The following is a 13,686-nucleotide window of genomic DNA, read 5'->3' as shown; positions in this document are numbered from 1 at the left end:
CAGCACCAACAACACCAGCAGCAGCAACAACACCAGCAGCAGCACCAACACCAGCAGCAGAAACAGCACCAACAGCACCAGCAGCAGCACCAGCACCAGCAGCAGCAACAACACCAGCAGCAGCACCAACACCAGCAGCAGAAACAGCACCAACAACACCAGCAGCAGCACCAACACCAGCAGCAGCAACAACACCAGCAGCAGCAACAACAACAACAACACCAGCAACAACAACAACAACAACAACACCAGCAACAACACCAGCAGCAGCAGCAACAACAACAACACCAGCAGCAGCACCAACACCAGCAGCAGAAACAGCACCAACAACACCAGCAGCAGCAACAACACCAGCAGCAGCAACAACAACAACAACACCAACAGCAGCACCAACACCAGCAGCAGCAACAACAACAACAACACCAGCAGCAGCACCAACACCAGCAGCAGCAACAACAACAACAACACCAGCAGCAGCACCAACACCAGCAGCAGCAACAACAAGAACACCAGCAGCAGCACCAACACCAGCAGCAGCAACAACAACAACAACACCAGCAGCAGCACCAACACCAGCAGCAGCAACAACAACAACAACACCAGCAGCAGCACCAACACCATCAGCAGCAACAACAACAACACCAGCAGCAGCAACAACACCAGCAGCAGAAACAGCACCAACAACACCAGCAGCAGCAACAACAACAACAACACCAGCAGCAGAAACAGCACCAACAACACCAGCAGCAGCAACAACACCAGCAGCAGCAACAACACCAACAACACCAGCAGTATTAGCAGCAACAGTAGCTCCCGGGGACCCGGGGGTCAAGTGTGGGCAGGAGACACCCTACTCCACCTACGGGTGGGCATTCAGGTCTCATTTGGACCACGAGAGACCATGAATGAGGCAGGAGGCGGGGCATCAAGGAGCAGGAGGCGGGGCATCAAGGAGCAGGAGGCGGGGCATCAAGGAGCAGGAGGCAGGGCATCAAGGAGCAGGAGGCAGGGCATCAAGGAGCAGGAGGTGGGGCATCAAGGAGCAGGAGGCGGGGCATCAAAGAGGAGGAGGCTAGGGAGACATGATTATGACATACAAAATTATACAGAGAACTGATAAAGCAGACTGAATTAAGAGGACCAGGAACAAGAAACACAGGTGGAAGCTAATGACACAGATAAACCATAGGAATGTAAGGAAGTATTTCTTTGGTTTGGGGAAAGGTGGTTGAAAGGTGGAATGAGTTGGATGAGACAGTGGTGGAGGCAAACTCAATATACAACTTTAAGAGCAGGTATGAAGAAGCACCAGCAAACACAGGTCGGTGAGTAAGTAGTACTGATTTCTACAGAGCGGTCTCCTCCCGAAAGGCCTTCTACAGAGCGGTCTCCTCCCGAAAGGCCTTCTACAGAGCGGTCTCCTCCCGAAAGGCCTTCTACAGAGCGGTCTCCTCCCGAAAGGCCTTCTACAGAGCGGTCTCCTCCCGAAAGGCCTTCTATAGAGCGGTCTCCTCCCGAAAGGCCTTCTACAGAGCAGTCTCCTTTCCTGAGCGGTCTCCTCCCGAAAGGCCTTCTACAGAGCGGTCTCCCACGGTACGGTCTCCTTCCGTGCCGCGCCCGCGCGCCCGCCCGACCGGCGCCCCGCCTGCACGCCCGCCCTCGCGCCCCCCGCGCCCCCCACGCGCCGCGCAGCGCCTGCACGCCTGCCCGCACCTTCTGCAGCGTCGTCCGGATCGCCCCTGTTCCCCAAATTTTTTCAGATTTTTTTCGATTTTGTTTTGAATTTCATTTTCTTGTGCTCTCCATCTCCTCGGATCAAGTTTTTCTCGATATCAATAATACAAAGACTCCACTTCCTCGGATCAAGTTTTTTGGATTCTCCCCTATGGGGGTTTCGAAATTCTTATGATCTCCTCGGATCAACACCCTCCCACCACCCACTTCTACCCCAAGTATTTCTCCTCCATCTCCTTCGATCAAGTTTTTTCTCGATATCAATAATACAAAGACTCCATCTCCTCGGATCAAGTTTTTTTTGGATTCCCCCCTCTGGGGGTAAGCATTCAAATGAACTCCCCGAACGAACGAACGAACGAAAGTTCAGGTAAGATCCCAAATGGGATGAGCGGGGAAGACGGGACAGACGAAGAATAGTGCTGGAGAGGAGTGTTCTTAGTCGTAGAAAATGAGCCAGGGCTTAACCCAGCAGCGAAGGCGATCGTGGGACAGATATTGAGAAGAGAAATTCAGGCTCTTCTGTTAGGACTCCAGTGGGGTGAGCGAGGAGGAAGGGACATGCGACGTTTAGGGCTAGAGAGGATTGTAGAACTGGGCCATGTCTTAACCCAAAAATGCTAAGGCAAACGTGGGTCAGAGAATGGTACCTGTCTTAGAAGGTACCTGTCAGCGGATCCAAGGTTATTTGTAAGTAGGGTTAGGAGCAGGATCATGCAAGGAGTAGAAAAGGTTGTGTTGGTTTGTGGGTCTGCGAATGTCTTCGTCAAGGAGAGAGGTCCAGTAGTCATGTCGTGTCTCAAGTTTGTCTATCTGTCTGTCACTGAGCCTCTTCCAGTACAGATTCAGCGCAGGGATGTCTAACTGGGCATGGAGAGACTCGCTTGTGGCGAACTCCTCCCATCTGACATCAAGCACCCAGCGCAGCGCCTTGTTCTGGACACGCTGCAGTTTAAGTAAGTTTGTTTTTGCTGCAAGAGAGAGGGCTAGAGGAGAGTAAGTTATCAGAGGACGTATTAGGGATTTGTAGAGGTGTGTTCGACAGGTAATGGAGGATCACGTTTCCTGTAGTTAAAATACGTAATGCTGGATTTTGCTGCATTGGTTTTGATCCTCCATTTTTGTTCCCAGATGGCTATCCTGTCAACCTCATTTTGTGTTTTGTGTGTGAGTGTATCTATATTGGCATGAGTGATAAGTTGTGTAATGTCGTCTGCATAGGCTAGTGTGATGGAGTTGTGGTATATAGGTGTTGGAATGTCGTTAGTGTATAAAATGTAGAGGGTAGGGGAAAGGACAGATCCCTGGGGTACTCCAGCATTTAGTGTGAAGTAGTCAGAGTAACAGCCTTGGAATTTGATTCTCATGGTACGGCCGTCTAGGAAGTTGCAGAGGAGTTTACGAGTATTGAGAGGCAGGTTGAAGTTAGTGCAGAGTTTGTACTTGAGCCCCTCGTGCCACACAGTGTCAAAAGCTTTTTCAACGTCTTTTGCAACCAGGGCTGTCCTGTTTCTTTGTTTTGTGTTTATGTGGATGTAGTTGAGAATGATGTTAATGGCATCCTGTGTGGATCTGTGTGTTCTGAAGCCAAACTGGCCATCTGAAAGTAGAGAATTATGTTCCAGGTATCTGCGAAGGCGATGATTAATGAGTTTTTCAAAGAGTTTTCCTAAAGTTTCGAGGAGGCTGATAGGGCGATAGTTTCTAGGGTCAGAGTGGTCTTTATTGGGTTTAGGAAGGAGGATAGCAGTAGCAGCTTTGAAGAGGGAAGGGAAGTATCCAGAGGCAAGGGAGGCATTGAGGAGGTTTGTGTAGGCAGTAATGATAGAGTCAGGAAGGTGTTTCAGGATAATATGGTTTAGGCCAGAGGCACCAGGAGCCTTTGGAGGAAGGTGTCTGAGGAGAGTTTTAATGTCTGTGTTGGTGAAAGGAGTGTCGAGTTCTTGGGAGGAGGTAAGAGTGTCTAGATGTATGTGGCTGTCTGGTGTTGTTTCTTGTGTGTGTGCAGTGTTCCAGTGTTCTATGTTCTGAATGTGTTGAATAACGTTAGGGTGAGGTGGGTGAGCGTGGAAGATGTTCTCCCAGATGTGTTTGAAGATGTTGGTAGCAGCCTGTGGGTCTGAGATGTGTGTGTTGTTGTGGGTGATGTGTTTGAATTTGTTGGTGGGAGTAGTGCCTCTGATTTTTTTGATAAAGTTCCAGAAGGCTTTAGTGTTTTTAACACGCTGCCTGTCCGCTTGTTGTATTAGTCGTGACCAGTGATTGTTGTGGTCTTGGTCTAGGCTGTGTAAAATGTTGTTTCTAAGGTAAGTGAGATCTAATCGGACTTGATTAAATCTATGTGTGTTGTAGAGGAAGCGGTTGTGGTAGCAGATAATTAGTCTTCTTGTTCTGAGTGACGGTTTGAAGGAATAACGAGTGGTGTGAGTTTTCTTTGGTATTGCGATGTTGGCTGCTTGTGTAATGGTGTCCTGGATGAGATCAAGTTGAGTATCGATGTCAGAGATAGGTTTGTTGTTGTAGTCATAGGTGAGGTTAATATTGTCTATGTGTTGTTTGAAAGCATCCCAGTCAGCGTTCTTGTAGGAGAATGAAGGTGTGGTTGGAATGAGGATAGGGTTGGAGGAGATGTGTAAGATGACTGGGATGTGATCAGAGCCTGTAATAGGGCCAGGTGAGATGTAATGTTGAAATAGAGAGCTGGCTCGGTTTGCCAGAATGATGTCTGGTTTGCCTTGGCCCGTGTGGTTGAAGAAGGTATTGAAGTCTGGGCCAAGATGAATTAGGTGTTTATGGTTTGTGAAGTTGAGTAATTGGTGACCAAGTTGGTTGTTACTGGTGTGATGAAAGGCAGTGTGTTTGGCATTCATGTCAGCTAGTAGGTAAGTTGGTGTGTTGGTGTAGTTGAAGACTAAGGAGAGGTCGTGTATGTTGAGAGTAGTGTTTGGGCGAGCATAGGTGGTGAAAAAGATAAAGGGGCCAAGGTGGGTGTGTATTCTGACCGCAAGACAGTGTTGGTGAATAAAAGGGATTGGGAGAAATTCATGTTTTATGTTGGAATTGACAAGGATGGCAACCCCATCGTGGGGATCATAGGGGGACTGTAGTGCAGTATAACCATAATGGCGGATACATTGAGGGGCTTTGAGGCAGGTACTGTTTAGCAAAACAATATCTGGCCTCTCTGCTTCAAGGAGCTCGGCCAGTAGGTGTCTAATTGTAAAGTAAGAACGTACGTTGAACTGAATCGCCTTAAACGTGATTTAATGGTTTCGTCTTAGCAAAGTTAATGTCGGGGGAGGAGTTTGGATTAAAGCCCGTGATAGTGGTGCCATCAGTGGATGTGTGTTTGTAGGTGCTACGGACCCGTTTCCTGGAGGGGGAGGAAGAGATGGATCTGTTTTTATGTTCTTTGGTCTGTCCGTTAGAAGTTGGGGTAGGTTTAGGTTTGAGTGGATTTTGTCTGGAGGAGGTGGAGTTGGACCTGGATGAGGTTTTGGTTGTGGTGGAGTGGGCGAAGGTGGATGCAGAGGAAGTGGAAGTTTTGGTAAGCTGTGAGGAAGTGGAAGCTTTGGAAGGGGATGAAGTGGGTAAGGAAGTGGGGGGAGGGGTGGTCGTAGCAGTAGCAGTAGGGGTGTTGGTGGGAGGTGTAGAAGTAGTGAAGAGAGGTAGTGGAGGAGGAGAGCTGGTGGGAGTAGGAAGTGGGGGGGTGGGAGAGAGGAAGGAGGGAGAGGTTGTAGGAGGCTTGGAAGAGAAGCAGGAAGGAGGGATAATTAAAGAGGGAAGATTGTTAGCAGACAAGATTAGGTTAAGGACATGTGAGTAGTCTGATTGGTAAGCTTGTGAGATTACCATCGCAGAGTGGGCAGCAGTGGCAAGTTGACAGTTAGTTTTGTAGTCTAGTGTGGGTGTAGAAGGAGAAGTGCTTGTAGTCTGTGTGTTGGTGTTTGATGTGTGTAGAGTAGAAGAGGTAGACCAAGTGCGTGGGGAGGCCCAGGCATTGGGGGTAGGGGAGGGAGGTGTGGAAGGGGAGGGAGGTAAGGAAGGGGAGGGAGGAGCAGGGAAGGGGTTGGGGAGGGAGGGAGGTTGGTTTGCTCTGAGGGAGGAGAGAATGTGCTTTCTAGAAGGGCAGGAATTTGCAACTGCAGTGTGTGACCCGCCGCAGTTAGAACATTTAAGGGGGAGGTTGCAAGTATTCCAGAAGTGGCCAGTTGCTGAACATCTGGAGCAGACTTGTGTAGATGTGCATGTGTTTTTGTCGTGGCCGAATTTGTAGCATTTAAGACATTGTGTGATTGGGTGGAAGTTCGGAGTGAAGAGAGCGTTTGGAGGAATGCGGATGGTCTTGGCAAAGATTCCTTGACTGAAGAGTGTAGAGGCGTCAGCAGGAGTAGAACAGCGTATTTTGAGAATGGTAGAGTTTTCTGGTCTGTAAATATCGTCAACAGAGACTTTGTTCTTAGTACTGATATCTTTTATTAAGTCTTCTTTGTCTGTGTCATAGGCTGTCAGGAGAGAGTAGTCTACGTGTTTAGCAATGACTGTGCTTTTGGCACGGTGCTCAGGAGTCCAAATAATGGTGAAGCCTGCGTTGAGAAGTTTTTGTCTGGTATCGCTTGAGGTGTACGCTTCGTAGGAATGTTTGTCAAGAAGGAGTTTGAAGCCTGAGTTGGTTTTGAAGACTTTAAGTTGAGGTGCACCAGTGATCTGATATAATAAATTTTCCGGACAGATAGTGGCATCAGGATTAGAAAATTTGAGGTTTAGCGAGAAGGAATTGGATTTAGTAGAAGCAGAGGCAGGTGTGGGAGGTTGGGGGAGAGTGGAAGGGGGGTGGGAGGTGGAAGGCAACGAAGGCATCGTCTAATTACGAAAAGATGTAATTGGAGGTGACAATCGGCCAAAAAGTGAGAGTACTCAGCTAGGCAAGTACGTGTAAGTAGACACACGTACTTGCCTGGCGCAGGACACTGAGGAGGTGAACTGTAGCTTGATGGAGCACTGTATATCCTGAGTGGTGGCGAGACTGGCTGTATGGCGTGCAGTCAACAGGCGAAGAGAATTCAGGCAGCAAGAGGCTTCCTGCCCTTCGGTCGGCAACCACCGACGCACCAATCCTGATGGTGGAGAGGAAGACGAAGGTCCAGCAAGCACTACTCAAAGCACTACTCAACACGGGGTAATTTCGAGAGAGGCGAGATCGTCGATGTGTTAGGTAAGCACACGTCACCACTCGAGCTAAGTCGCTTGATCTTCCCCCTATGTCAGTGACGTCACGTGATGACCTCACACACACAGAATGAATCTTGTCGACTTCCCCCTATGTCAGTGACGTCACGTGATGACCTCACACACACAGGCTGAAACTTGTCGACTTCCCCGTATGTCAGTGACGTCACGTGATGACCTCACAAAGGCCGAATCTTGTCGACATTTTCCTATGTCAGTGACGTCACGTGATGACCTCACACACACAGGATGAATCTTGTCGACTTCCCCCTATGTCAGTGACGTCACGTGATGACCACACACACACAGGCTGAATCTTGTCGACTTCCCCCTATGTCAGTGACGTCACGTGATGACCTCACACACACAGGATGAATCTTGTCGACTTCCCCCTATGTCAGTAACGTCACGTGATGACCTCGCACACACAGGCTGAATCTTGTCGACTTCCCCCTATGTCAGTGACGTCACGTGATGACCTCACACACACAGGATGAATCTTGTCGACTTCCCCCTATGTCAGTGACGTCTCGTGATGACCTCACACACACAGGCTGAATCTTGTCGACTTCCCCCTATGTCAGTGACGTCACGTGATGACCTCACACACACAGGATGAATCTTGTCAACTTCCCCCTATGTCAGTGACGTCACGTGATGACAACACACACAGGATGAATCTTGTCGACTTCCCCCTATGTCAGTGACGTCACGTGATGACCACACACACACAAGATGAATCTTGTCGACTTCCCCCTATGTCAGTGACGTCACGTGATGACCTCACACACAGGATGAATCTTGTCGACTTCCCCCTATGTCAGTGACGTCACGTGATGACCTCACACACAGGCCGAATCTTGTCGACTTTTTCCTATGTCAGTGACGTCACGTGATGACCTCACACACACAGGCTGAATCTTGTCGACTTCCCCCTATGTCAGTGACGTCACGTGATGACCACACACACACAGGCTGAATCTTGTCGACTTCCCCCTATGTCAGTGACGTCACGTGATGACCTCACACACACAGGATGAATCTTGTCGACTTCCCCCTATGTCAGTGACGTTACGTGATGACCTCACACACACAGGATGAATCTTGTCGACTTCCCCCTGTCAGTGACGTCACGTGATGACCCCACACACAGGCTGAATCATGTCGACTTCCCCCTATGTCAGTGATGTCACGTGATGACCACACACACACACACAGGATGAATCTTGTCGACTTCCCCCTATGTCAGTGACGTCACGTGATGACCACACTCACAGGCTGAATCTTGTCGACTTCCCCCTATGTCAGTGACGTCACGTGATGACCTCACACACACAGGATTAATCTTGTCGACTTCCCCCTATGTCAGTGACGTCACGTGATGACCTCACACACACAGGATGAATCTTGTCGACTTCCCCCTATGTCAGTAACGTCACGTGATGACCTCGCACACACAGGCTGAATCTTGTCGACTTCCCCCTATGTCAGTGACGTCACGTGATGACCTCACACACACAGGATGAATCTTGTCGATTTCCCCCTATGTCAGTGACGTCACGTGATGACCACACACGCAGGGTGAATCTTGTCGACTTCCCCCTATGTCAGTGACGTCACGTGATGACCACACACACACAGGCTGAATCTTGTCGACTTCCCCCTATGTCAGTGACGTCACATGATGACCTCACACACACAGGATGAATCTTGTCGACTTCCCCCTATGTCAGTAACGTCACGTGATGACCTCGCACACACAGGCTGAATCTTGTCGACTTCCCCCTATGTCAGTGACGTCACGTGATGACCACACACACACAGGCTGAATCTTGTCGACTTCCCCCTATGTCAGTGACGTCACGTGATGACCTCACACACACAGGATGAATCTTGTCGACTTCCCCCTATGTCAGTAACGTCACGTGATGACCTCGCACACACAGGCTGAATCTTGTCGACTTCCCCCTATGTCAGTGACGTCACGTGATGACCTCACACACACAGGATGAATCTTGTCGACTTCCCCCTATGTCAGTGACGTCTCGTGATGACCTCACACACACAGGCTGAATCTTGTCGACTTTTTCCTATGTCAGTGACGTCCCGTGATGACCTCACACACAGGATGAATCTTGTCGACTTCCCCCTATGTCAGTGACGTCACGTGATGACAACACACACAGGATGAATCTTGTCGACTTCCCCCTATGTCAGTGACGTCACGTGATGACCACACACACACAAGATGAATCTTGTCGACTTCCCCCTATGTCAGTGACGTCACGTGATGACCTCACACACAGGATGAATCTTGTCGACTTCCCCCTATGTCAGTGACGTCACGTGATGACCTCACACACAGGCCGAATCTTGTCGACTTTTTCCTATGTCAGTGACGTCATGTGATGACCTCACACACACAGGATGAATCTTGTCGACTTCCCCCTATGTCAGTGACGTTACGTGATGACCTCACACACACAGGATGAATCTTGTCGACTTCCCCCTGTCAGTGACGTCACGTGATGACCACACACACAGGCTGAATCATGTCGACTTCCCCCTATGTCAGTGATGTCACGTGATGACCACACACACACACACAGGATGAATCTTGTCGACTTCCCCCTATGTCAGTGACGTCACGTGATGACCACACACACAGGCTGAATCTTGTCGACTTCCCCCTATGTCAGTGACGTCACGTGATGACCTCACACACACAGGATTAATCTTGTCGACTTCCCCCTATGTCAGTGACGTCACGTGATGACCTCACACACACAGGATGAATCTTGTCGACTTCCCCCTATGTCAGTAACGTCACGTGATGACCTCGCACACACAGGCTGAATCTTGTCGACTTCCCCCTATGTCAGTGACGTCACGTGATGACCTCACACACACAGGATGAATCTTGTCGACTTCCCCCTATGTCAGTGACGTCACGTGATGACCACACACGCAGGGTGAATCTTGTCGACTTCCCCCTATGTCAGTGACGTCACGTGATGACCACACACACAAGATGAATCTTGTCGACTTCCCCCTATGTCAGTGACGTCACGTGATGACCTCACACACAGGATGAATCTTGTCGACTTCCCCCTATGTCAGTGACGTCACGTGATGACCACACACACACAGGCTGAATCTTGTCGACTTCCCCCTATGTCAGTGACGTCACGTGATGACCTCACACACACACACAGGATGAATCTTGTCGACTTCCCCCTATGTCAGTGACGTCACGTGATGACCACACACACACAGGCTGAATCTTGTCGACTTCCCCCTATGTCAGTGACGTCACGTGATGACCTCACACACACAGGATGAATCTTGTCGACTTCCCCCTATGTCAGTGACGTTACGTGATGACCTCACACACACGATGAATCTTGTCGACTTCCCCCTGTCAGTGACGTCACGTGATGACCACACACACAGGCTGAATCATGTCGACTTCCCTCTATGTCAGTGATGTCACGTGATGACCCCACACACACACAGGATGAATCTTGTCGACTTCCCCCTATGTCAGTGACGTCACGTGATGACCACACACACAGGCTGAATCTTGTCGACTTCCCCCTATGTCAGTGACGTCACGTGATGACCACACACACACAGGCTGAATCTTGTCGACTTCCCCCTATGTTAGTGACGTCACGTGATGACCTCACACACATAGGATGAATCTTGTCGACTTCTCGCTATGTCAGTGACGTCACGTGATGACCACACACACACAGGCTGAATCTTGTCGACTTCCCCCTATGTCAGTGACGTCACGTGATGACCTCACACACACAGGATGAATCTTGTCGACTTCCCCCTATGTCAGTGACGTTACGCGATGACGTCACACACACGATGAATCTTGTCGACTTTCCCCTGTCAGTGACGTCACGTGATGACCACACACACAGGCTGAATCATGTCGACTTCCCTCTATGTCAGTGATGTCACGTGATGACCACACACACACAGGATGAATCTTGTCGACTTCCCCCTATGTCAGTGACGTCACGTGATGACCCCACACACAGGCTGAATCTTGTCGACTTCCCCCTATGTCAGTGACGTCACGTGATGACCACACACACACAGGCTGAATCTTGTCGACTTCCCCCTATGTCAGTGACGTCACGTGATGACCACACACACACAGGCTGAATCTTGTCGACTTCCCCCTATGTCAGTGACGTCACGTGATGACCTCACACACACAGGATGAATCTTGTCGACTTCCCCCTATGTCAGTGACGTCACGTGATGACCTCACACACATAGGATGAATCTTGTCGACTTCTCCCTATGTCAGTGACGTCACGTGATGACCACACACACACAGGCTGAATCTTGTCGACTTCCCCCTATGTCAGTGACGTCACGTGATGACCTCACACACACAGGATGAATCTTGCCGACGTCCCCCTATGTCAGTGACGTCACGTGACGACCTCACACACACAGGATGGATCTTGTCGACTTCCCCCTATGTCAGTGACGTCACGTGATGACCTCACACACACAGGCTGAATCTTGTCGACTTCCCCCTATGTCAGTGACGTCACGTGATGACCTCACACACACAGGATGAATCGTGTCGACTTCCCCCTATGTCAGTGACGTCACGTGATGACCACACACACAGGGTGAATCTTGTCGACTTCCCCCTATGTCAGTGACGTCACGTGATGACCACACACACACAAGATGAATCTTGTTGACTTCCCCCTATGTCAGTGACGTCACGTGATGACCTCACACACAGGATGAATCTTGTCGACTTCCCCCTATGTCAGTGACGTCACGTGATGACCACACACACACAGGCTGAATCTTGTCGACTTCCCCCTATGTCAGTGACGTCACGTGATGACCTCACACACACACACACAGGCTGAATCTTGTCGACTTCCCCCTATGTCAGTGACGTCACGTGATGACCACACACACACAGGCTGAATCTTGTCGACTTCCCCCTATGTCAGTGACGTCACGTGATGACCACACACACACAGGATGAATCTTGTCGACTTCCCCCTATGTCAGTGACGTCACGTGATGACCACACACACACAGGCTGAATCTTGTCGACTTCCCCCTATGTCAGTGACGTCACGTGATGACCTCACACACACAGGCTGAATCTTGTCGACTTCCCCCTATGTCAGTGACGTCACGTGATGACCTCACACACACACAGGCTGAATCTTGTCGACTTCCCCCTATGTCAGTGATGTCACGTGATGACCACACACACACAGGCTGAATCTTGTCGACTTCCCCCTATGTCAGTGACGTCACGTGATGACCCCACACACAGGCTGAATCTTGTCGACTTCCCTCTATGTCAGTGATGTCACGTGATGACCACACACACACAGGCTGAATCTTGTCGACTTCCCCCTATGTCAGTGACGTCACGTGATGACCTCACACACACAGGATGAATCTTGCCGACGTCCCCCTATGTCAGTGACGTCACGTGACGACCTCACACACACAGGATGTATCTTGTCGACTTCCCCCTATGTCAGTGACGTCACGTGATGACCTCACACACACAGGCTGAATCTTGTCGACTTCCCCCTATGTCAGTGACGTCACGTGATGACCTCACACACACAGGCTGAATCTTGTCGACTTCCCCCTATGTCAGTGACGTCACGTGATGACCTCACACACACAGGCTGAATCTTGTCGACTTCCCCCTATGTCAGTGACGTCACGTGATGACCTCACACACACAGGATGAATCTTGTCGACTTCCCCCTATGTCAGTGACGTCACGTGATGACCTCACACACAGGCTGAATCATGTCGACTTCCCCCTATGTCAGTGACGTCACGTGATGACCTCACACACACAGGTTGAATCATGTCGACTTCCCCCTATGTCAGTGACGTCACACACACACAGGTTGAATCATGTCGACTTCCCCCTATGTCAGTGACGTCACACACACACAGGTTGAATCATGTCGACTTCCCCCTATGTCAGTGACGTCACACACACACAGGTTGAATCATGTCGACTTCCCCCTATGTCAGTGACGTCACGTGATGACCACACACACACAAGATGAATCTTGTCGACTTCCCCCTATGTCAGTGACGTCACGTGATGACCTCACACACACAGGATGAATCTTGTCGACTTCCCCCTATGTCAGTGACGTCACGTGATGACCTCACACACACACACAGGATGAATCTTTTCGACTTCCCCCTATGTCAGTGACGTCACGTGATGACCTCACACACACACACAGGATGAATCTTGTCGACTTCCCCCTATGTCAGTGACGTCACGTGATGACCACACACACACAGGCTGAATCTTGTCGACTTCCCCCTATGTCAGTGACGTCACGTGATGACCTCACACACACAGGATGAATCTTGTCGACTTCCCCCTGTCAGTGACGTCACGTGATGACCACACACACAGGATGAATCTTGTCGACTTCCCCCTATGTCAGTGACGTTACGTGATGACCTCACACACACAGGATGAATCTTGTCGACTTCCCCCTATGTCAGTGACGTCACGTGATGACCTCACACACACAGGATGAATCTTGTCGACTTCCCCCTGTCAGTGACGTCACGTGATGACCACACACACAGGCTGAATCATGTCGACTTCCCTCTATGTCAGTGATGTCACGTGATGACCACACACACACAGGATGAATCTTGTCGACT

The sequence above is a fragment of the Cherax quadricarinatus genome, chromosome 16, assembly GCF_038502225.1.
Source record: "Cherax quadricarinatus isolate ZL_2023a chromosome 16, ASM3850222v1, whole genome shotgun sequence".
Classification (NCBI taxonomy): Eukaryota; Metazoa; Arthropoda; class Malacostraca; order Decapoda; family Parastacidae; genus Cherax; species Cherax quadricarinatus.
The sequence above is the reverse complement of the archived record's forward strand: the minus strand, read 5'-3'. Positions refer to the sequence as shown.